Consider the following 26,876-nt stretch of genomic DNA (forward strand, 5'->3'; position numbering starts at 1 on the left):
CTCCATATCACCCAGCCTTGAATGGGCTGGCAGAACGGTTTGTGCAGATGTTTAAGAAGCACTTTCTGTCCATCTAGACCAGGTCGGACTGTCAGAGGAGAAGCTGCTGGAGTTCTTGACCATGTACCGAAACACAAAACATGCTACTACTGGGCTGTCCCCTGCTTTTCTTATGTTTGGCAGGCATCTCCGCACCAAACTTGATTTAGTCCGTCCACAGGAACAGTCACCAACACCACATCCACCAGGCCATCCTGGATTGATCTTGTATGGTTTTGGAATTACAGAGTTTTGCCTCATTGGCTTCCTGGCATAATTGATGGACCTCTTGGAAGAAGAATGTACCTTGTTCGCCTGGAGAATGGCGTTTATGTTCGACGACACCTTTCGCAATTGAGGAAGCGCATTTGCCGACCACTAGAGACAAACCCGACCCCTCTTTCTAACCAACCACCAGAGTCTACTCAGGGCTCTACTGGTGACATATGGCATGGTGTCTGGCATGATCCCACAAATTTACAACCAACCCCTGAAACGGTTGGTGACCATATTCCTGAGGAGTCCAGACATGTGCCTGGAGTCACAGAGACTGATTGGTCTGTTGGACACCCACTGACATCTCCAGAACCCTTGACCGACTCTATTCCTTCCAGTCCTTTGCCACTTCGTAAGTCTGCTCGCCAAAGACATTAAACTCCTTTTTGGCAAAGCACTGAAATCTTACATCGGAGGTCAGGAAATGGAGACAAAGGGCTCCTGAAGTGCTGCGGAAGCCACAGAACTGAGTTGGAGATACTAAGATACTACTTGCTGAACTAATCCTGTTTGCCTTGTTCTTTATGTGTTGAGTATTTTATGGGTTGTGTATTTGTTCTCTTGTTATTCTTTATTTTGATTTTTTTTCTTTGAGAAAAAGAGGAGGTGTAATGTTTATCCAGAATCACTGTGACCCTTAACCCCTTTCTCCTGATGCATGCTGGGGGAGGGGCTGTACCAGGAAGTCAGTCAGTGTGTGTGGGACTGGAAGCAGCAGCATGATACTGAGAGGGAGACCTGTTGTATAAGACTCCTCCATGTAAGAATGTATTTCGCTTTCTGAGTGAGTAATAAACCCTTCCCTGGCTAAGAAGTGCATCCAGCCTGTGTGTAACTTGCTGAGCAGATACTGGCAGCATTGCTAGCAACACCCTGAGAGACCCTGTGTCAAAGGGACATAACAGGATCCATTATTTACCTGCAATGAAAAAGAAGAAGAAGAAGAGTTATTTTACCAACATGTGAAATTTGAACGACCTATGTACAGTAAGTTAATTAAAAAGTTATGCCCACTATTGCATTACTTTTGTACAGGGGTCTTCAAAAAGCTTCTGTGCTTTTATATTTTCCTTAGAAACTGTGAGGGCAGGAGGAGTAGTAATCGGTCGTGTCTGAGAGTGTCATGTGACTAGTCTGTCTGGTAAGCCGGCTAACTTAATAAAAAGAGTATAAAAAAGTGTGGAAACTTTTTGTGTGTTTAAGTGCTTATATTACTGCAAGCCAATGTTTACCTCCCATTGACAGATGCCAAAAATCTACGTAGAATTTTAAGTAGACCATACTTTTGTAAAGTATTTTTTAAGGTGGACCTTGGAAGGCATATCTTACAACTCATCCTCCATTAAAAAAAGCTAAATGAATCAATAAAAAATAAAAAAAGTTGAAATAAAAATGTAAAGAAATGCTAACCTTATTCCTGGGCTTCCAGATGCTTCCTGTAGGTATCACTGAAGATTCTGAGAAGATTGAGGATGCCAAAATAAGATGCTACAGCACTCTCAATGGGTGCATTCACATGGGATTTGGGATGCTATGCTTTCCCAGGATGTCTTCACAGTCATCTAAATGATGCCAGATATGTGTGTGACAGCGCTGGACCAATAGAAGTGAAAGTTGGTTTCGATGGATCCACCGTAAAGTGATTTTTCCTTCAAAGAAACAGATTCATCATTGAAATATAGTATTGGTGGATCCCGTTCTTGTGCTAGGCTGCTACCTCTCTGATAGCGACAAATGGAGAGCTCATTAGATTATAAATTCTTGTATGTGTATTGAGGTGTGCCTGGGACAAAAGTTCCTTGAAGGACTTTTTAAAACATTTAATGGTTAAAGCAGAACATTACCCAAAGCAACGTGATAAAAATAATGTTCTTTAGCAAAGAACGTGTATACCATAGAGAAGAGACGCTTGAGAGGGGATATGATTTCAATATACAAATACCGTACTGGTGACCCCACAATAGAAATAAAACTTTTTCGCAGAAGAGAGTTTAACAAGACTCATGGCCACTCATTAAAATTAGAAGAAAAGAGGTTTAACCTTAAACTACGTAGAGGGTTCTTTACTGTAAGAGCGGCAAGGATGTGGAATTCCCTTCCACAGGCGGTGGTCTCAGCGGGGAGACACAATAGCTTTAAGAAACTATTAGATAAGCACCTGAATGACCGCAACATACAGGGATATACAATGTAATACTGACATATAATCACACACATAGGTTGGACTTGATGGACTTGTCTTTTTTCAACCTCACCTACTATGTAACTATGTAACTATGTAATAATTATGCTACCAAAATTAGCGTGCGCTGTAAATTGCCTCCCGCATTGTTCCTGTTTCCTCTTTGTGGAGGCCGACATTTTGCTGAAGTTTGGAACCCCTGAACAGCAGTAAATCATAAAGTGGAACTAAACCAATTGATTTAATGGTTTCAAAAAACTGTTACATTCCTGGATTGCTAACTGTCACATTTGCTTGTGTCCTCAACCAAACTGTCAAACCATCAATTGGCTGGTGTCATAACTGATCACACGTTCAGCACCATGGAGGTTATAGATCAAACAGAAGCAGCGTCCTTGGCTGTAAAAGATAGGAGGTAGGGATGGGCCAAATGACCCTCTGTTCGGTTTGCAGCAGAACTCCCGGGGGAAAAGTGCTAACCCGAATGGCATACCCCATTGAAGTCTATGGGAGGCGAACAGGAAAAATTAAAAGTGCCCATTTTGTGGGCTTCTATGCAAGTAATTGGCCATAATAGGGGTATGGGGGTCCGGGTACTGCCCTGGGAGACATCAATGCAAAAAGGTTTTTTTTAAATGATTATTTTTCCAGGAGCAGTGCTTTTATAGATGCTTAAGCACATGCCGACCAGTCACTGCAGTTGTACTGCGGCAGAATGGCACAGCCGGGCGAAACAACGTTATGTAACGTCGCTTCGCCCTGTGGCCGCTAGGGGGCGCGTGGGTGGAATTCCTCTGAATTCTAAATTGTGGACTGAATTCCTCCTGTGGAATTTAGTCCACAGGATCAGATCTTATATTTCACAATAGCAAGAGGTATATAAATCATGCTATAGGCAGTGGACTACACACACGGTAGGAATTTCCGACAACAAGGTCCTATCACACGTTTTCCATTGGAAAATCCTATCGTGTGTGTGTAACGAGCCCCTGCTCGCTCGATTCCACTCTCCAGACACTCCTCTGCAGCTATAGAATCAGATTGCAGATCGCAACATCTGATGGTTCGGTCATCCGATGCTCCGGGACTAGAACTACAGCTATGTGCCGTTCTAACCCAGTTGTGATAGCTCAGAACAAACACCAGACAGGCTGTATGTAAGTTCAACCAGGAATCTCCTTTGTTGAACAATACAGGCTCTTTTACACACTAAAAGTGGAGGTGCGTACCTCCGGCTCATATTACTCTAACAATACAGCTGTAACCTAATTAACCTAATTAACATGAGCTAATTAACTAATCCCTTTAGACAGCCTAGATGACTCAGACATGACCTTTAGGCCAGACTGGCCGTCTTGTAGCTCAGAAAACCCAATCAACATTATCACAATAGCAGAGTTAATTAACACAAACAACAATGGGGATCTAATGACTCTTAGATCCCATACTAGAGACTTATTTACAATACACATTCTAGCAGGGAACAGACAGACAGGTGGCTGGAATTTACATCAGCATCTCCTAACAGTATCTGTCCCAGCATTATGAATCAGCCACTATTTCTAATATGACAAATTGAGGGTCCCCAGAGTCTGTGTGTTTTGGGGGACCAGGACCCGAATCCACAGTAATACCACCTCAAGGGTCCCCAGGCATACAGCTCACAAAGAGCACCGTTCCTCCAAATGCCAGGGCCCACGATCGATCAGCAAGAGGCTAGCATACAGTCCCCTCCAAAAGTCTCTCTCACGGCTAGGTCTGTCACAGTGTGTACAGGGCATAACAGTTGTTTCTATTAAATTAATAAATTGTTTGCAAAGATAATGCACTAGGCTGGTTTTCCCACTGTTTGCCTATTTTTTTTAGTTCATTTGAGTTCGGGACTTTCCCAGTTCTAAGAGGGCAGCAGAGCATGGTGGCCTAACGTTTCTCTGGAGTGGAACAGTGGTGGTACATCTGTCTCTGAACGCCACACTACAATGGAGCACGGGAGGTTGTTCTTGTTCATCTGTTCAAAAATAAAAATATGCTTGAGTACGTTTTATTCTACTCAAATGGTATTGAAAAATTGTATGGATTTTGTATACTAGAATGCAGCTTAGACTTTGGAGGAAATTGGATTGGAGTGTTTACCCGCATGCTTTAGCTGGACCTGTACGTGGCCAGCATTAACCAGCAATTGTATGATTATCCCTCCTAAAGTCTAGCTCAACACTTTGGCTACCATCCAGTAAGTAGGGTTCATATTATTCACTTTAGCGGAAGCAGTGCCAACTTCCCTCTCAATGTCTTTATGCTGAGATAAACTTCCTCTTTGTAGTTTCAAACCTCTACCAGCAAGTTTTGCAATCATGTGCTCTTTTCGATTGAACAAACCTGTTTGTGTTACATATTTATTGCCTAAAGGGAAAAGTAATATGTGAATGTTAAAAAATTTAAAAACTGCCCCGCTCACTTTGTAACCATATCTGTCTAAACTGAATCTTCACGCAGAGACACGTGTGGGAGAGAGAAGGATCTGTCTGACAACAAAGAAGAAAGAACACCTCCAGGCCTCCTAAACTAAAGAAAAAAGGAGGGGAGGGATAATAGTGGGACTTTTTTTTGTTTTACAACGACACAACAAACCCACAGCCCTTTAAATGGGCTCAAGATACAATATCTCTTATATAAAATAGGACCTTAAAAGCAATTCAAGTAACATCTTTAATATACAGAAACAAAGGGGGGGGGGCAAGTGGGACTTTAAATGAAGCATGTCAATTGAAAGTAAAATAATGAATACATGCGAGTAGGTAAAATGATTTGGATTTAATTTAAAGTCAATGACCCCTAGGGGTAGTCCATGATTTAGAAGCACACAATAACACACAACAACAATAAAGTAGTATAAATACAGATATATTCAAAATAAATGAATTTATTAGTAGTAATGATCATCAAAGAGTATAGATATAAATATAATCAAAATTAATACACTGGTAGTAATGATCATCAGAGAATCTGGAGTGCAGACTGAATCGATGGACATACATGAATGCAGTTCATAACAGAAATACATAGATTAAAATTACCAATCAAAATCACAAAATCAAAATCACATGGAATGAGTAAAATCTCAATAAGGCAAAGTTAAAAAATTACTTTGCCTTATTGAGTTTTTACTCATTCCATGTGATTTTGTGATTTGAACTGCATTCATGTATGTCCATTGATTTTGTCTGCACCCCAGATTCTCTGATGATCATTACTACCAGTGTATTAATTTTGATTATATTTGTATCTATACTCTTTGATGATCATTACTACTAATAAATTCATTTGTTTTGAATATATCTGTATTTATACTACTTTATTGTTGTTGTGTGTTATTGTGTGCTTCTAAATCATGGACTACCCCTATGGGTCATTGACTTTAAATTAAATCCAAATCATTTTACCTACTCACATGCATTCCTTATATTACTTTCTATTGACATGCTTCATTTAAAGTCCCACTCCCCCCCAACCCCTTTGTTTCTTTATACATTAACCCGGGACGGAAGCATGCCATTGATACCTGGCTTTGTGACTGGTCACTTTTTATGAATTTTAACGCCTTTAATTTACAGTAAAACCTTGGTTTGCGAGCATAATTTGTTCCAGAAACATGCTTGTAATCCAAAGCACTTGTATATCAAAGCATTTTTTTTTACAGGGTATAAAAGAGAAGAGAGGCACCTCTAAGTGTAGCAATACTTTGCTAAATGTTGTACCTTCATTAAATGTAACCATATTGCTACACTTAGAGTCTCCTCTCTTCTTTTTATACTCAGTTGTGACATGACGCTACTCTTATATCAAGACATCGCTTGTATTTCAAGGCAAAATGTATTAAAACATTTTGCTTGTCTTGCAAAACGCTCTTAAACCAAGTTACTCTCAAACCAAAGGTTTTACTGTACTGTAAAACAGTATTGTTAAATAGGGATGAGCCGAACACCCCCCAGTTCGGTTCGCACCAGAACCTGCGAACGGACCGAAAATTCGCACAAACGTTAGAATCTCATTGACGTCTATGGGACTCGAACGTTCAAAATCAAAAGTGCTCATTTTAAAGGCTAATTTGCATGGTATTGTCCTAAAAAGGGTTTGGGGACCCGGGTCCTACCCCAGGGGACATGTATCAATGCAAAAAAAATTTTTTTTAAATGGCCGTTTTTTCGGGAGCAGTGATTTTAATGATGCTTAAAGTAAAAAAAAAAAAAGTGAAATATTCCTTTAAATATCGTACCTGGGGTGTGTCTATAGTATGCCTGTAAAGTGGCGCGTGTTTCCCGTGTTTAGAACAGTCCCTGCACAAAATGTCATTTTTAAAGGAAAAAATCTCATTTAAAACTGCTTGCGGGTTTAATGTAATGTTGGGTCCTGGCAATATGGATGAAAATCAGTGAGACAAACGGCATGGGTACCCCCCAGTCCATTACCAGGCCCTTTGGGTCTTGTATGGATATTAAGGGGAATCCCACTCCCAAATTAAAATAAGGAAAGTTGTGGGGCCACCAGGCCCTATATACTCTGAACAGCAGTATACAGGCGGTGCAAACAAGACAGGGAATGTAGGTTTGTTGTTAAGTAGAATCTCTTTGTAATTTTGAACGGGTACATTTTTAACGTAAAAATCTTTTTTAACCCTTTTGGAAAACATAGGGAAGGGTTATCACCCCTGTGACATTTGTTTTGCTGTCTGTCCTCCTCTTCAGAAGATTTCACCTCACTTTTTGTCCCAATGACAATTGGATTTTGAAAATTTGGGTGTTTTTGTGGAACAAGGATTGGAAAGCATCAGTGGAAAGGAGAAATGTTTTTCCCATATTAACTCTTACAGGAGAGAATTTCCCTTCCTAGGGGTAGATTTCATCTCACTTCCTGTTCTCTCCTTCCGTTTGCAAGTAGGAGTCCTTTGTAAGTTAGATGTTTGAAAGTAGGGGCCTGCCCTATATACTCAGCAGAAATTTGGGCCTTAGGTGTTGTTGTGGCCACAACACTGTAAGCCCTCACAGGGCCCTGCTGTGAAATATTAGATCAAGAATTGTAATTACATGCCCCTGTTGAAAAGAGGGCTGAAAAATTGGGCCTTTGGTGCTGGTGGTGGTGCTGGTGCCACAACACTGTAAGTCCTCACTCGCTCTTGGTGGGCGCAGAAATGGGCCCTGCTGTGAAATATTAGATCAAGAATTGTAATTACATGCCCCTGTTGAACAAGGGCAGAACAATTGGGCCTTTGGTGGTGGTGGTGGTGCTGGTGCCACAACACTGTAAGTCCTCACTCGCTCTTGGTGGGTGCAGAATGGGCCCTTCTGTGAAATATTAGATCAAGAATTGTAATTACATGCCCCTGTTGAACAAGGGCAGAAAAATTGGGCCTTTGGTGGTGGTGGTGGTGCTGGTGCCACAACACTGTAAGTCCTCACAGACACGCTAGTTGGAACGCAGAAACGAGCCCTGCTGCAAAGTATTGCATCAAAAATTGTAATTACACGCCCCTGTTAAACAGGGGCTGAAAAATTGGGCCTTAGGCACTGGTGCTGGTGCTGGTGCCACAACACTGCAACCCCTCACAGATACTCTAGTTGGAACGCAGAAACGAGCCCTGCTGCAAAGTATTGCATCAAAAATTGTAATTACACGCCCCTGTTAAACAGGGGCTGAAAAATTGGACCTTAGGCACTGGTGCTGGTGCCACAACACTGCAACCCCTCACAAATACTCTAGTTGTAACGCAGAAACGAGCCCTGCTGCAAAGTATTGCATCAAAAATTGTAATTACATGCCCCTGTTAAACAGGGGCTGAAAAATTGGGCCTTAGGCACTGGTGCCACAACACTGCAACCCCTCACAGATACTCTAGTTGGAATGCAGAAACGAGCCCTGCTGCAAAGTATTGCATCAAAAATTGTAATTACACGTCCCTGTTAATCAGGGGCTGAAAAATTGGGCCTTAGGCACTGATGGTGGCGCCCAGAACCAAAAATGTTCTTACAAGCTATCAGCGTGATCATTGAGGAGGAAGAGGATAATTACTCAGGGATAGTCACTCAGCATCAGCATAGGCAGTCTTTGAAGGGATCTGAGATTTCAAAAAAAATATTCAGTTACATCAGCATCAGGTGCTTGGTAGCTGGTGGTGATCCAAAACTGATTCATTTTTATGAAGGTCAGTTGATCGACCGAGTCGGTGGACAGACGCACCCTGTGATCGGTTACAAAGCCTCCAGCAGCACTGAATGTGCGTTCCGAAAGAACGCTGGATGCAGGACAGGCCAGTAGCTTAATTGCATACTGTGCAAGCTCTGGCCAGTGATCCATCCTCAAGACCCAGTAACCTAGAGGATTTTCGGTGGGAAAGGTGTCCAAGTCAGATCTCGCCCCTAGGTATTCCTGCACCATGTAAAACAGACGCTGGCGATGGTACTTGCGGTACCCCTTGAACGGCTACGGAGCACCGCTGTTTCCGAGGAAAAAGCACAGGAAGAGGCCACGGAGGAAGAAGAAGAGGAGGGGGTGGAGGAGAGAGGTGTGTCACAATCATTAGTAGTGGCATTTTGGAGGCGGGGTGGCGGAACAACCTCCAACACTACTGCACCTTGTCCTGCATCCTTCCCAGCTGCCAGCAGAGTCACCCAATGCGCCGTGAAACTTAGGTACAGTACCTGTCCATGCCTGCTGGACCATAAGTCAGCGGTAATATGCACCTTACCACTGACCGCCCTGTCCAGCGAGGCATGGACATTGCCTTCCACATGCCAGTAGAGAGCCGGAATCACCTTCCGTGAGAAAAAGTGGCGTTTGGGTACCTGCCACTGAGGAACCACACATTCCACAAACTCACGGAAGGGGGCAGAGTCTACCAACTGAAAAGGCAGCAGTTGAACTGCTAGCAATTTTGCCAAGCTAGCATTCAACTGCTGGGCATGTGGATGGCTGGGAGCAAACTTCTTTCGGCGGTGCAGCAGCTGGGGCAGGGAAATTTGCCTGGTACAATCTGACGTCGGTGTACCAAAAGCAGATTGCCCACAAGTACTTGCCTGTGACACACCTAATTCTACACCTCCATTCCTCTCAGTGCAGGTCTCAGAGAGGACTGAAGGTATAGTGGGGTTGGAGATCTCAGCTGATGAGGAGCAAGGAGAGGTCCTCTTTGTTCTTTGGTGTGGGTCTTTTAGATACGCTTGCCAACTAACTGCATGGTAGGTCAACATATGTCTGGTCAAGCACGTGGTACCCAAGCGGGAGATGTTTTGGCCACGCGAGATACGCTTGAGACATATGTTGCAAATAGCAGCGGTGCGATCTGATGCACTCGTCTCAAAAAAGGCCCACACCAAACAACTTTTTGAATAACGCGCAGAGACTGCAGCGCCCTGCACATGTGGAGCTTTGGGGTGTGATGCAGTCAATGTGCTGCCCTTAGGCTGGCCCATGGAGGGCATCCTGCCTCATTGGTGATGTGCCAGCTCCTCCTCCTCTCTCATATCAGGCACCCACATTGAGTCAGTGACCTCATCATTCCCTCCCTCCTCATCACTGGAGCAAACCTGGCAGCATGCTGCAGCAGGGGGAGCATGACTGCCAGATTGCTGTCCTTCTTGAGCACCCCCTCTGTCCGTGCTCATGTTACTGCCTTCATCGAGCTCAGTATCATCATCAGAGCCTTCCAAGCGCTGGGCATCCTCCTGGAGCATGTACCCAAAACTGTGGTCAAACAGTTCGAAGTACTCCTCAGGAGGACATGGTCGGGCTAGGGAAGGAGTCACTGATGACATTTAGCCGAGGGAAGAGGCCGCTGCTTTGCCAGACAAAGTACCCTGAGCATGGGTGAGAGAGGATGAGGATGGCTTGGTCATCCACTCGACTAAGTCTTCTGCATGTTGCGGCTCAACACGGCCAGCTGCCGAAAAAAAGCCAAGCGTGTCCCACAGCCAGGTGCTGATGAGGATGCACCGTCTCCACGACCAGCACTAGACGCAGAGCCTGCTTGCCCTCTCTTATTGGCTTGTGACTGTCTGCCTCTCTTTCTTGGCCTTCCAGACATACTAATGGCCTGTAGCTGCACTAAGCTGGGATATATATATATATATATATATATATATATATATATATATACTGATACTGCAGCTAGCAAAATCAACTGCCTGCCTGTAGTATGAGAACACCACCAACCTTCTACAGGTAGCTTTAGCTGAACACTGTGCAGAGCTCGCAAAAAAATAACTTGTAGTTTTAGCTGAACACTGTGAGCAGGACGCACAGCACTAACTTGTAGTTTTAGCTGAACACTGTGAGCAGGACGCACTACACTAACTTGTAGCTTTAGATGAACACTGTGCAGAGGTCTCACTACACTAACTTGTAGTTTTAGCTGAACACTGTGAGCAGGACGCACTGCACTAACTTGTAGCTTTAGATGAACACTGTGCAGAGGTCTCACTACACTAACTTGTAGTTTTAGCTGAACACTGTGAGCAGGACGCACTACACTAACTTGTAGCTTTAGATGAACACTGTGCAGAGGTCTCACTACACTAACTTGTAGTTTTAGCTGAACACTGTGAGCAGGACGCACTACACTAACTTGTAGTTTTAGCTGAACACTGTGAGGAGGATGCACCACATAACTTGTAGTTTTAGCTGAACACTGTGAGCAGGACGCACTACACTAACTTGTAGTTTTAGCTGAACACTGTGAGGAGGACGCACCACACTAACTTGTAGTTTTAGCTGAACACTGTGAGCAGGACGCACTACACTAACTTGTAGCTTTAGATGAACACTGTGCAGAGGTCTCACTACACTAACTTGTAGTTTTAGCTGAACACTGTGAGCAGGACGCACTGCACTAACTTTTAGCTTTAGATGAACACTGTGCAGAGGTCTCACTACACTAACTTGTAGTTTTAGCTGAACACTGTGAGCAGGACGCACTACACTAACTTGTAGCTTTAGATGAACACTGTGCAGAGGTCTCACTACACTAACTTGTAGTTTTAGCTGAACACTGTGAGGAGGATGCACTACACTAACTTGTAGTTTTAGCTGAACACTGTGAGGAGGACGCACCACACTAACTTGTAGTTTTAGCTGAACACTGTGAGCAGGACACACTGCACTAACTTGTAGCTTTAGATGAACACTGTGCTGGTTTATTCAGTGTCTTTTGTTGTGTCTTTTGTTGTGATTTGCCAAATCTAATCACATGGTACAGATGGGCTGTGATTGGCCCTCTCTGTACCATGTAATCACTGTGACCAATCACAGCTAATGACACAATTCTATACAATGGATGGCATGAAAGGAAGCCATCCATTGTGTACAACTGTCATGTGACCTGCTGTGATTGGTCACGGCGGTCACGTGGTACATGGGTCACAGCCGGTGACAGATCACGCCGCTGTGTGGCCCTGCGAGTGGCACTTTCTGGCAGAACATCATGTGATATCCAGTGGGGATCTTAAAGCCATTGCCGGACCATTGTTTACAACTGTCATGTGATCTGCTGTGATTGGTCACAGTGATCACACAGTACTGGTACACTGATCAGTCAATGGCTGTGTCCAGTGGTTACAACCGGTGGCAGATCACGCCACTGTGTGGCCCTATGACCACGCGAGAGGCACCTTTTAAGGGGATGTCATGTGACATCCTCCCTGAACAACAGTGGTCCTGCCCGGCCATTATTGTGCTATAGGCCGGACAGGAAGGTGTTAAACACAGTTCTGATTTACGTGGACTCACCACTTCTGAGCTCACCAACCCCCATATCACACTAGCTAGTGTCTAAATATAACTTTCTATATTTCTATAGCTATAAGTCTAGATCAACACTTTGGCTACCTTCCCATAAGTAGAGTTCTGATGGTTCATATTACTGAAAGCAGTACCAAACTCCCTCTGAATGTCTTCATGCCGAGGTAAACTTCCTCTTTGTGGTTTTAAACCTCAACTAGAAAGTTTTGCAATCATATCATATGCTCTGTTTGAGTGAACAAACCTATTTTCATTACAAATCCATTGCCTGAAGGGAAAAGTAATTTGTGCATGTTAAAAATTGTAAAAACTACAACTCTTAAGCTTCATACACACGATCCGATTGTTGGCCGACAGAGCGTCAGACCTTTGTCCGAAGGGTGTGTGCCGGGAACTTGTCTTGCATACAAACGGTACGCAATTGTCAGCCAACAAACACGAACATAGTGACTTACGTGGAATTTCAGTTTGATTTCAACAGAACCCCTCATTTTCCACTTCTTGATTAGAGATTGAACACTGCTGATTGTCATTCTCAATTCCTTGGATATCTTTTTATATCCCTTTCCTGTTTTATACAGTTCAACTACCTTTTCCCTGTGGATCCTTTGACAATTCTTTTACTTTCCCCATGACTCAGAATCCAGAAACATCAGTGCAGCACTGAATGAAAGATGCAAGGGTCTGTCAGGAGTCCAGAAACTCATTAACCTTTTATACACACACACTAATTACAAGCATACAGATCACAGGTGAGGATGGTTACCTTTAATAGCCATTCAAACCCCTTTGTGTCAACTTGTGTGCATGTTATCAGGCCAAAATCACCAGGGTATGTCAACTTTTGATCAGGGTCATTTGAGTAGTTTCTGTTGTCATTATGATTTTAAAAAGAGTAAACACAGTTGACTTGGTAATAAATGGCTTCAGCCAAACACTAACCATGAGTGAAAGAAAAGTTTTTGTGTTATCATTCATATTCTCTGAAAAATGGCCAAGAAATCATAAATTCTTCAATATTGTGCTGTTGACCAACTTCCAGCATTTTAGCAACATCATTTTTGTCTATATCTGTGTGTGGCATTTTGTATACAGTCTCCCTTTATACAAAAGGACACTTTAATGTTACTTAAATAGACATTGTATTTTTCTTTTCTTTCAACATTTTTCTGATATCTTTTGGGTATCACAAAGTTCCCCTTCCACCATTTTTCCCCGTTGTGCATTTTTGCATTTAAAAATGTACATATGAACAAGCAGAACTCAAACCCCTCATGAAATGAGCCCGAGCAGATTTACTCATCCCGACTCATCACACTTATCTGAGCTTGAAGAGACAGAGATTTCCATACAAAAGAAATAAAAGATCAGAAATTGCAAATCCGAAATATAAGTTATTAAAAAGAAAGTATAAATCTTGTTTATATTTTTCAAGCATTTGTTTTTATTGTATCCACAAACCCTCATTAGAAAAGATATAGGTGAGAGTTACAATTTCTACAAAGGCACAACTTTTTTTCCTTAAAGTTAGTTTTTTAATGGAGTGGTGGGGAAATGTGTAGCTACCCTGTCAAGTTTTTTTATTGCTATTAATGTAAAAAGGATCATTGCTGAAAAAAACTGGAAGCAGTTAAATTTATTTTATGTTCCTTTATTTATATTTCCCTTTAATCTACCAATGTGACCATCAGTAGTGAGAGTGACAAGGTTGGGGTAGATTAAAATGTTGCCAGGAGGGCTTATAACAGTCACCATTTTTTTCCCATGGCTTACATTTTCTTAAAAAATCCTGCAATTACTTTGGCTGTGTTATAATTTGGTTCATTACTTTTTTTTCTCCGTTACTACGTGGAATTGTTGATGTAAATCATAATTGAAGGTGGTAAAAAAAAACTGACTATATTAAATACTATCACTATGTGTATTAACCACATGTAATTAATAAAATACAAACTTTTTTTTTTTTTTAAATGGACCTTTAAAGCCATCACCCTCATTTTATTTCAAATTTTTAATTTTCTCATTAGTGAGATACCCTGTTTCCCCGAAAATAAGACCTAGCGTGATTGTCAGTGATGGCTGCAATATAAGCCCTACCCCCCAAATAAGCCCTACCCTGTTTCCCCAAAAATAAGCCCTACCCTGAAAATAAGACCTACAAGGACTTTAACTAGGGCTCATTTGGGGGGTAGGGCTTATATTGCAGCCATCACCGACAATCACGCTAGGTCTTATTTTCGGGGGAAACAGGGTAAGTTTCAATTGGTTGAACCAGATGGACTTTTGGTCTTTTTTTCAGTCTACTATATTGCTACATCAATAAAGAGCTTGAGGTATCCGAGGGTTTTTTTTACGAAAGCCAATTCCACTTTGCACTGCAAGTACACTTGGAAGTGCAGTCGCTCTAAATCTAAGAGGAAGATCTGAAACGAGGGGAAGCTCTGCTGATTTTATCATCCAATCATGTGCAAGATAAAATGCTGTTTTTTATCTTCCTTGCTGTTTTTATCTTCCTCGGATCAACAGCGACTTTACTTCCAAGTGCACTTGCAGTGCAAAGTGGATTTGCTTTTAGTAAATAACCCCCCAAGAGTTCAAAAAGAGTCTGCAAAAAAAGCCTGTCGGTGGTCTGATCGGTAGGGGCTTCCGTGGTCATATGTCTAATGCCGCGTACACACGATCAGATTTTCCGACAACAAATATTGGATGTGAGCTTGGAAGATTCTCACTGCACAGGTATGGATCCACACCAGGTGTGAACTCAGTTGTCTCCCAAGATAAAGAGCCCCAGGTGCTGACTAATGCTGAGTCATGTTGAAAGTAGATGAGAACATCCGGACAGCCGCACTCCAGGAAGATATAGTTCAAAAATCATTTATTGTAAATTCAGGCGCATATAGCATACAAGACACTGTGGCAGAAGGTACAGGCAATCAGCTAACGCGTTTCGCACTTATGCTAAGTGCTTACTCATAGCTAGCTACTTTCAATTGGATGTGAGCTTGTTGGGGGAAATTCCAACCGTATGTACGCTCCATCGGACAATTGTTGTCGGACTTTCCGCCAGCAAATGTTGGCTAGCAGGTTCTCAAATTTTCTGCCAACAAATGTTTGTTGTCGGATTTTCCGAGCGTGTGTAAAACAAGTCTGCCGGACAAAAGTCCAAAGTACAAACACGCATGCTCGGAAGCAAGGACGAGCCGGAAGCGGTCGGTCTTGTAAACTAGCGCTCGTAATGGAGAATTAACATTTGTGACGCGGCAAATTATGAAATCTCCAAATGCAGCGTACATTCTCTTCTTCTTTAATGGGATAATAATGAAGCTGCTTTGCTGGTGATACTGATGGAGTTATTGCAAACAAATTTTCAAAGGCTTTTTTTTTCTAGTGATAGCAAGAATAATATTATTATGTTTTTTTATTTTTTTTTTATTTGTGCAAGTTACCACAACACCATTATCCCGTAGTTTTTAAGATCAAAGATACAACTATGTTGGTGTCCCTTGTCAATTTTATATTGTATTTTTTAAAATGTAACTGCCGATTTCCAAACTGTCATTTGAAGTAAAACACATAGTCAAGTATTATTCTAATGTGCATTAAAAAAAAAATAGACATGCTATCTGCCAATAGAACTTAACCAAAAAGTGCATTCTATGCATCCAAAAATATAGAAAATATACCAAATCAAATATATACATTATTCAACCAAAAAAATTATGTCAAAGCAATAACTCCAAGGCCAACAATAAATAACACGTTATCTCCTCCGATGTCTGGTTGGCAAACTGCAGTTCAGAAACTAACTGAAAAGCGCTAAATGAAAAACGCAAAAAGAAAAGCGCGAATCAACACTCACCAAACTTCTACTAACACGAAATTAGCAGAAGGAGCCCAAAGGGTGGCGCTAAAGAGCTGAAAAACCACGTAGTACGTCACTACGTTTGTAATTGTTGGCCAACATTTGTGTGACCGTGTGTATGCAAGACAAGTTGGAGCCAACGCCCTTCGAACAAAATTCCACGGTTTTGTTGTCGGAAAGTCTGTTCGTGTGTACGGGGCGTAAGAATAGGCTGGAGTCATCTGATTTCTGAGGTGTCTGTCCAACCCCCACCAGCTCCCTCCCCAACCCTACAAGGATTTCTGAACCTCTGGATCTTTAAAACCCTTACAAAAAAAAACATTTTGCTGTTAGGTCACGTTATCGAGAGTCAATCAACAAAATCTTTCATTATACAAATATCTACCAAATGTGTATAATTCTGGTAGGTATAACTAAAAAGTCGTCCTAGAAAAGCTAAATGAAGCAATCATTCAGACCCATCAGCATAAACTTTAATGACGGTGAGGTGATCACATGTATAGTGGAAACAAAAATACCCGGAAAAAAATACAACTGATAGGTATGTGCTTCAATAATATAATTATAACATATTAAATATACCCCCCCCCCCAATAGAGGGTATCCAATCAAAGCTCTGCAGAATTTTCAGTCTAAATATGTATGAATATGTAGGACTATGTACAGTATTGAAATACAGAAAGATAATTACAACCTGAGATCACTTACCAGAGCTTGGAGGGTTGCTGGTTTCTAGAAAAAGAACAGAAAATAAGACTTAGCTATGACATCATTATAATAATAAAGACCCCAGTAAACAAAAAAAGACATTAAAAATCACTGTGGCTCTTCATAGAGCAGATTGGTTAGCCTTGAAGAGCAAATCATAAGCTGGGGTGATGATCACCAACATGGGGCAAATCAGAATCTAAACTCATGGGCAGATTTAGATCCAGTTGGTTCTTATAACTATATAACAAGGGAGGAAGCAGAAACAGATTCTTAGCAGAGCAATAATACATAGCAAGTACAATATATAAGATCAGCATCTATAAATGAAATATGTGGAGAATAGTATGCTGCATGTTACTAAAATATACATGTTCAATGTAGTTTAGAACTAAGCAGCTTTCGCCTATATATATATATATATATCTAAAGATAAGGAAATGGTATTTCTCTGGAATTCATTGATTCTCCATCTTTGTTGATCTTTTTTTTTAAAAAGATTCTCTGCAATGGTCCACCATATCAGGTGCTTATCTAATAGTTTTGAAACTAATAGTTACATAGTAGGTGAGGTTGAAAAAAGTCCATCAAGTTCAACCTATGTGTGTGATTATATGTCAGTATTACATTGTATATCCCTGTATGTTGTGGTCGTTCAGTTGCTTATCTAATAGTTTTTTTTTTTTTTTAAACTAATAGTTACATAGTAGTGAGGAAAATCTGGATATTTTTCCCAGGAATAAATAAGCTGAGAAAAAAGCCTCGTACACACGATCGGATTTCCATCGGACAAAGCGTAGGACTTTTGTCCAAAGGGCGTTGGCCATGAACTTGTCTTGCATACAAACGGCAAAGAATTGTCGGCCAACAAACACGAAACAACGTGGTTTTTCAGCTCTTTAGCGCCACCCTTTGGGCAACTTCTGCTAATGTTGTGTTATGGTGAGCATTGCTTCTGAGCATGTGTGTTTGTACTTTGGATTTTTGTCCGACGGTCTTGTGTGCACACGATCGAAAAATCAGACAAGACACATTTGCTGTCAGAAAATTTTAACTGCTTGCCGACCGCCGCATGTACTTATACGTCGGCAGAATGGCACGGCTAGGCAAATGGGCGTACCTGTACGCCCATTTGCTCCCGCCGGGAGCTCCATGAGTGTGATCGCAGGTCCCGCGGACTCGATGTCTGCGGGGATACCCGCAATCGTCTCACGGAGCTGAAGAACAGGGAGGTGCTAATGTAAACAAGCATCTCCCCGTTCTGCCTAATGACAGGACACTGATCACAGCTCTCTGTAATCAGGAGCGGTGATCAGTGACGTGTCACACATAGCCCCCCCCCCACAGTTAGAATCACTCCCTAGGACACACTTAAAGTGGTGTTTCACCCAAAAAAAAAAATACATGAAAATTCCTAAAAAAAATTTAAAAAAAACTCACCTCTAAATGCCTGTTGCTAGGGGGTCCCTCGTAGTCTGCCTCTTTCAGTGCCTGGGCTGGTGACATCACTTCCCCCTCGGCACAGGAAGGGCTCGGCTCTGCTCCCTCCCTCTTGTCAATCACCTGGGACCCATTACAGGTCCCAGGTGACTGAGCGGCCAATCACGGCGCGCGGCGCCGCTCGCGCATGCGCAGTGGGTGCCCGGCTGTGAAGCCACAGCCCGGCGCCTACAGTTGCAATGCCAGCGCCGCCAAACAGAGGGGGAGACGAGCGGGGCTTCGATACCCCGCATCGCTGGACCCAGGGACAGGTAAGTGTCCGATTAAAAGTCAGCAGCTGCAGTATTTGTAGCTGCTGACTTTTATTTATTTTTTTTTTTAATGGGCCCTCCTCTTTAACCCCTCCCTAGCCCCCTAGCAGTTAACCCCTTCACTGCCAGTGTCATTTTTACAGTAATCAGTGCAATTTTATAGCACTGATCGCTGTAAAAATGACAATAGTCCCAAAAATGTGTCAAAATTGTCCGATGTGTCCGCCATAATGCCACAGTCATGATAAAAATCACTGATCACCGCCATTACTAGTAAAAAAAAATTATTAATAAAAAAATATGCCATAAAACTATCCCCTATTTTGTAGACGCTATAACTTTTGCGCAAACCAATCAATATACGCTTATTGCGATTTTTTTTTTTACCAAAAATATGTAGAAGAATACATATCAGCCTAAACTGAGGGAAAAAATGTTTTTTTTTTATGTATTTTTTGGGATATTATTATAGCAAAAAGTAAAAAATAATGTTTTTTTTTTTAAATTGATACTCTATTTTTATTTATAGCGCAAAAAATAAAAAACGCAGAGGTGATCAAATACCACCAAAAGAAATCTCTATTTGTGGTGAAAAAAGGCCGTTGATTTTGTTTGGGAGCCACGTCGCACGACCGCGCAATTGTCAGTTAAAGCGACGCAGTGCCGAATCGCAAAAAGTGCTCTGGTTTTTGGGCAGCCAAATGGTCCGGGGCTGAAGTGGTTAAAGCATGCTATCCAACATTTGTTGGCGGAAAATCAGACAACAATTTTCCGATGGAGTGTATAAACGGTCGGAATTTTCCGACAACAGCCTGACATCACACATTTCCTGTCAAAAAATCAGATCGTGTGTATGGGCCTTAAGGATGACTTTAAAGATCTTTGATGAACACCCTGGTGATATCTGGAATCCTAAATTGTTATAAAATGTGCTGAAGGATCTAAAAAGTTTAGTCACGGGTACCAAACATGACGATAAGTTTCTATGCTGGCGCACCCGTCTTCAATATTAGTGAATATTATCTAAAGTGAAGTAAACCCAAGTCCTGGGTATGGAGACAAGCTAGAATAATTCACTTTTTAAATAAGTTGTTTTCCCCCCATCCTTCTTCTTTCACTTATTTCAGAGCTACACAACGATGCCAGATTGCAGACTCCACTACAAAACCAGCACCACATCAACTCATGGCATCCTCCTTCTCCTGTACATGGAGTATTGTTATCTAAAGCCTCGTACACACGATCGGATTTTCGGCAGGGAATTGTGTGATGACAGACCGTTTGCCTAAAATCTGACCATTAGTACGCTCCATCAGACAATTGTTGTCCAACTTTCCAGCCAACAAATGTTGGATGACAGGCTAGTAAATTTTCGGCGGACAACGGTCTGTTGTCAGATTTTCCTATGGTCAGTACACAAGTCCGTCACGCAAAAGTCCAAAGTACAAACACGCATCGGATTCAATGCTCACCAAACGCGACATTAGCAGAAGGTGCCCAAAGGGTGGCGCTCAAGAGCTGAAATTCCACGTAGTACGTCACAACGTTCATGTTTGTGGGCCGACAATTGTGTACCGTTTGTATGCAAGACAAGTTCCCTTCAGACAAAAGTCTGGCGCTTTTTCTGCCAACAATCCGATCGTGTGTACAAGGCTTAAGACTAATCTACAGATAGAAGCTACCTTCGAAGTGATCATGCTTTCTTTATTTTGATTCTCATAGAAGATGAGGAGTTGATGCTTCTCCAAAAGTATACCAACCCCCCATCCCTGAATACATATTTTATGTATACATAGAAAATTGTTAAGAGGAAAATGTTCCTAAAGACATTAAATATCCCTGAAGATACTTAGGTGTCCATCCATTAGAGGAACACAGTAGGACCAGAAGGAAGGAGAGGGACCCTCGGCCTCTCATTATGGAATTATACTTTCTGTATTATTCTCCCCTACCATAAACTGCCCCCAACACCCTCTGTCCACAGATGTAATAGTTCAACTTTTCTGCCTCTTTTCTATAATGTTCCTCTACAAATGAGAAAAACACACCCTTTGGCACCCCTGCCTTGTCCCATTCGTGATGGCAAACTGGAGAACAAGCCCTCAGTGAACACATGAGCCGAGGGCCCCGAGTAGAGGGCTGTTATGGCAGAAAAAAATTGACTGGTAAATCCAAACTTTGAAAGGACCTCCAATAGATAGCCCCAATGTATCCTATCAAAGGCTTTCTCGGCATCCAGTGACAGGAGAACCGAGGGCCGTCTGTCACCGGATGCCGAGTGGACCAAGTTCAGTATTCTTCTTGTGGCATCCCTAGCTTGCCTACCTGCCACAAACCCCACTTGATCAGGTTTTACTAGTGATGGAAGTAGTCGTGCTATCCTATTCGCTAAGAGTTTGGCGTCTACTTTTAGATCCACATTCAACAGTGATATTGGTCTGAAATGTTGTGCTTTGTCCGGCTCCTTCCCTGGTATGGGCAGTGTAATTACAGTCGCTTGGAAAAGAGGCTGAGGAGGCAGCAGCTTGGAACACCCTTTGCAAAATTGGAGTTAGGATATCTGTGTAGTTCTGATAATCCCCCGAAGAGTATCCATCAGGGCCATGGACTTATTGATTGGCAGACTAGCTATAGTTTTTTGTATTTCTGATATTGTAAATGGGGCGTTTAACATGTCCTGATCTACTGGTTGTATAGTTGGTAGAGAAATTTCTTGTAGAAATTGCTCTATCAGTTCTAGTGTGGGTTGAGGTTTTATCTTGTCTTTTTTCAGGTTATATAAGCTTGAATGCGTCAGCTATTTCTTTGGGGGTTAGTCAGTTTAGATCCATTTTTTGGATGGTATAAATAGGGGATTCTTTGTTTAAATGTTTTGTTTTTAATCTGGTTAGCCAGTAGTTTCCCTGCTTTATCACCATGTGTGTAAAAATGTGGCTTTTAATTTGAGGATGGTGCGTGAGTATTGGGCCTCTGCTAATTTGTTACTCGCGGATTCTGAGGGTGTTTTTTTATTCAGGAGTTCTAAATTGGTGATTTCTTTTAGAATGGTATCCATGCGCTGCCTCCTTTTACTCCTCAACGCTGCACTTTTTTTTTAACCCTTTCATGACTAAGCCTATTTTTGAAATTTGGTGTTTACAAGTTAAAATCCGTATTTTTTGCTAGAAAATTACTTAGAGCCCCCAAACATTATATATATATATTTTTTAGCAGAGAATCTAGAGAATAAAATGGCAATCGTTGCAATATTTTTTAATCACACGGTATTTGTGCAGCGGTGTTTTAAATGCAGATTTTTGGGAAAAGGAACACTTTCATGAATTAAAAAAAAAAACAAACAGTAAAGTTAGCCCAATTTTTTTGTATAATGTGAAAGATGATGTTACGCTGAGTACATAGATACCAAACATAACACGCTTTATAATTTCACGCACTCGTGGAATGGCGACAAACTACGGTACCTAAAAATCTCCATAGGCGACGTTTACATTTTTTTACGGTTACCAGGTTAGAGTTACAGAGGAGGTCTAGTGCTAGAATTATTGCTCTCGCTCTGACGATCGCGGAGATACCTCACATGTGTGATTTGAACACAGTTTACATATGCGGGCGCGACTTCCGTATGCATTTTCTTTGCTGGGCAAGCTCTTGGGGATGGGGGCGCTTTAAAAAAAAAAAAATTTTTTTTTTTTTATTTTATTTATTTTTATTTTTAGAAATAGTGTTTTTAAATAAAAAAAAAATGTGATCACTTTTAATGCTGTCACAAGGAATGTAAACATCCCTTGTGACAGTAATAGGTGGTGACAGGTACTCTTTATGGAGGGATCGGGGGTCTAAAAGACCCGGATCCCTTCTTTGCACTTCACAGTATTCAGATCGCCACACTGTATATTTTTTTTTAAAACCGGCGCCATTGGCAGCCGAGTAAACGGGAAGTGACGCCATGACGTCGATTCCGCGTTTACAATTAGAAGGCTGGAACCAAGCCACCCACAGCTTCGTTCCAGCCTGTCCCCAGCCGCCAGAGGCATCCGATTGGTCACCGGGCCTCCCGATGGCACGGGAGGCCCGGTAAGAGCGGCAGGAGGTGGCGGGAGGGGGGGCGTCCCCTCCCACTGCTCCGGTATAACAGCCGAGCAGCTTTTAGCCGCATCGGTTGTTATACTCGGAAAGCCGATCGCCCGCTGTAAAAAACGGTACTGGGATGATGCCTGCATCATCCCGGTATAACCCCGGAAAGCCGAGTACGCACATCTGCGTACGCTCGGCGGGAAGGGGTTAAAAGGCCCCTAATAAATGCCTTGTGGGCATTCCACAAAACAAATGGATTCACATCTTCAGTATCATTATTGCTAAAGTATTTATGTAATGAGAATAAATAATGATATTTGAAGCGCTTCACAATGTGCATGAAAATGAATATATAAGAATAAATATAAATAGTCAAATAAATCCAGCGGTGAGTAAAAATTCCTAAAAAATCCAGCAATCAAAATAATGTAAAATTATAAAAAATTAGTGACACCAAATGTGTAAAAAAATTCACATAAAAAATCCACATAAAAATAAATATATAGGGATGTATTCAGAAGGTTCAATTATACAGGTGTAGAATCCTGATTGGTATAGAGCTTTTGATCACTAGCAAAGCTGTTTAAAAACACTTGCTTAATTAAGGTGCTCATTGATAGTACCAATGTGTTTTTTGCTTCTATTCACAACCAATGTGAGAATCATAAACAGGCAGATAAGAAAAAAAAACAATCATTGTGCAATAGTTAGGATACCAAGGTACACAGGCAAACTTCAATCCACTCACGTGTGCCTTATAATGATAAGGCATATGCAGGTTTTACTATAGCAGTCAGCCGCCTTAGACAGGAGCAGATTCAGTGCAGTACACTGTGTGAAACTGCTGATCTGCACAGAGCGTCCTTGGCTCCTCCCACGCGTTACATCACAGTCACAATGTTCATTTTCATGCACATTGTGAAGCGCTTCAAATATCATTATTTATTCTTTTTAAGTGACTCTGAAAACACTCTTTTTTGATAGCAGCCTCACTTGGTTTTATGTGTAATTATCAGCTATTTAGCATCACAGCACTTTGTGTTTTATATATATTTATGTAATGAGTTTGCAATGTCCTTTGATGCATCGGGGTCAGAAAGTAATTGCACATCATTCTTCTTCATTCTTCTTCTTCATCTGTTTGCTCAGGTCGAGAAATTGTGGCTCCCCACAGTTATGGACACTGGAGCGTGATCCGTCCATGTAATGCTTCCTATTTCCGATTTAGAGGTTTGCTGTAGTAAGAATTTGTCCAGTAAGAACATGTCTATTCTCGAGTATGAGAGATGAACCCGGGAGAAGAATGAAAAATCCCTGTCCGTGGAGTGATGACATCTCCATACATCATATAAGCAAGCTGATTGTGCAAAGTTAGTTATGTCTGGTCTACATCCTTTGTTGTTTGTATTAGATATGTCCATTTGTTGGTTAGACATGGATGAGCAAGTTTGGGGTGGAGATACTTGACTGGCCTGCACAGAGTCCTGACATCAACCCAATAGAACACCTTTGGGTCAAAAAAAAAAAAAAAGGAGAGGGGGGATTCCTTATTAAAAAGCCAGCATGTACTTATTTATAGCAATAGGACACATTCTAGCATAATCCCATCAGGATAAAAGACAGAAAAAATAAATTTACCAGACCAAGCCAGGTAAGGATCCCCAGTCAACTGAGCCACTCCCCCAAAATATAGAAAAAAGCCTCAGAGTGTATAAAAGGACTTGTAACATTCATCAAACAGTTGAGGATTTTGAGTTGGTATAGGTCAACCTATTTGAAGATATGATAAAATAATTATCCACAGCTTTCAAACTTCCCACTAGAGGGCATCAAAAGACCTAAAGTATATATACGGTAGTTATAGGTCTAGTATAGTATGGAAAAAATGTTGTAGTATTGTATGTTATATTATAGAATATTTGTTATATAGTATTTTATATTATAGCATAGTATAGTAACAATGTTGTAGTATTGTATAGTATGTTATATCATAGTATATTTGTTATATAGTATAGTAAGAATGTTGTAGTATTGTATAGTATGTTATATCATAGTATGTTTGTTATATAGTATATTATAGTATAGTTTTAGGTATAGTACAGTATAGTATAGTAAAAATGTTGTAGTATTGTATAGTATGTTATATATTACTATATTTGTTATATAGTATAGTATAGTAAAAATGTTGTATTATTGTATAGTATGTTGTATATTAGTATATTTGTTATATAGTATAGTAAAAAATGTTGTAGTATTGTATAGTATGTTATATATTAGTATATTTGTTATATAGTATAGTATAGTATAGTATAGTATAGTATAGTATAGTAAAAATGTTGTAGTATTGTATAGTATGTTGTATATTAGTATATTTGTTATACAGTATAGTAAAAATTTAGTATTGTATAGTATGTTATATATTAGTATATTTGTTATATAGTATAGTATAGTATAGTAAAAATGTTGTAGTATTGTATAGTATGTTATATATTAGTATATTTGTTATATAGTATAGTAAAAATGTAGTATTGTATAGTATGTTATAAATGAGTATATTTGTTATATAGTATAGTATAGTAAGAATGTTGTAGTATTATATAGTATGTTATATTATAATATATTTGTTAAATAGTATTTTATATTATAGCATATTATAGTAAGAATGTTGTAGTATTGTTTAGTATGTTATATCATAGTATATTTGTTATATAGTATAGTATATTATAGAATAGTTTTAGGTATAGTACAGTATAGTATAGTAAAAATGTTGTGGTATTGTATAGTATGTTATATATTACTATATTTGTTATATAGTATAGTATAGTATAGTATAGTATGGTATAGTATAGTATGGTATAGTATAGTATAGTATAGTATACTGTAGTGTAGTACAGATGTTGTAGTATTTTATAGTATGTTCTATATTAGTATATTTGTTATATAGTGTATTTGTTATATAGTATAGTAAAGATGTTGTAGTATTGTATTTTTTATGGTACAGTATAGTATATTTGTTATATAGAATAGTTTATATGTTAATGTGTCGTTGCTGGCCATGATGTTATGCACTTTAACCATTTGACCTCCGGTAGGTTTTACCCCTTTCATGACCAGGCCATGTTTTGCTATTCAGCACTGAGCTACTTTAACTGACAATTGCGTGCTTATGTAACACTGTACACAAATGAAATTGATATCCTTTTTTCAAATAGAGCTTTCTTTGGGTGGTATTTTATCACCAATGTGTTTTATTTTTTATTTTTTGCTAAATAAACAAAATCTAATTTCTTCATATATTTAGGGCAAAATGTGCACCGCTACATTTCTTTGGTGAAAATAACCCAAATCAGTGTATAATATTTATTCTGCAGGAAAGTTATAGAGTCACAAACTATGGGATATATATCTAAAAATTGATCAATCCTGATGTACTGATGGCCGATCTCATTTCAGGCCTGAAGATGGCAGGACAGTACAAATATCCCCCAAATGACCCCTTTTTTTAAAGTAAACAGTCCAAGGTATTTCGTTTTTTTTTTTTTTTTTAAGTGTTTTTGTAAAATGAAGAAAAAAAAAATTCACAACTCTTGTTTACATAGGTCACCAGTGCAGTACAGCATCACCATTTCCCTGGTGTGGTGGTGATCAGGGATACTGACTGGTGACAGGATGTTAAATAAATAAATACATTAATCTTTTTTTGGGGGGGTCTTTTTAACTAACCACCTGCCATCCGGGCCAATTCTGACACCTACACAGAAAAATCTTTTTGTTGCTACAAAATTACTTAGAACCCCCAAACATTATATCTTTATTATCCCTATAGAATAAAATGGTGGGTTTTGCAATATTTAATGTCACACGGTATTTGCTTTCAGCTGTTTTTCAAATGCAATGTTTTTGTGGGAAAAAAAAAACCTTTCATTAATAAAAAAAAACAAAAAAAAAACAGTAAAGTTAGACCAATTTTTTGTATAATATGAAAGATGATGTCACGCCGAGTAAATGGATACCTAACATATCACGCTTTAAGGCCTCATGCACACTGGATGTTTTTGGACGTTTTTACAGCACCTGTTTTTAAGCTGTAGACACTTTTTTCTAGAATCATTAAACTCTCCATCATGTTATCCTATGTGTCCATGCACACATAGGCTGTTATCAGCAGTTTTGGGCAGTAATGTTTTTTGAGCAGTAA

Source organism: Aquarana catesbeiana, linkage group LG06 (assembly GCF_042186555.1).
Source record: "Aquarana catesbeiana isolate 2022-GZ linkage group LG06, ASM4218655v1, whole genome shotgun sequence".
Classification (NCBI taxonomy): Eukaryota; Metazoa; Chordata; class Amphibia; order Anura; family Ranidae; genus Aquarana; species Aquarana catesbeiana.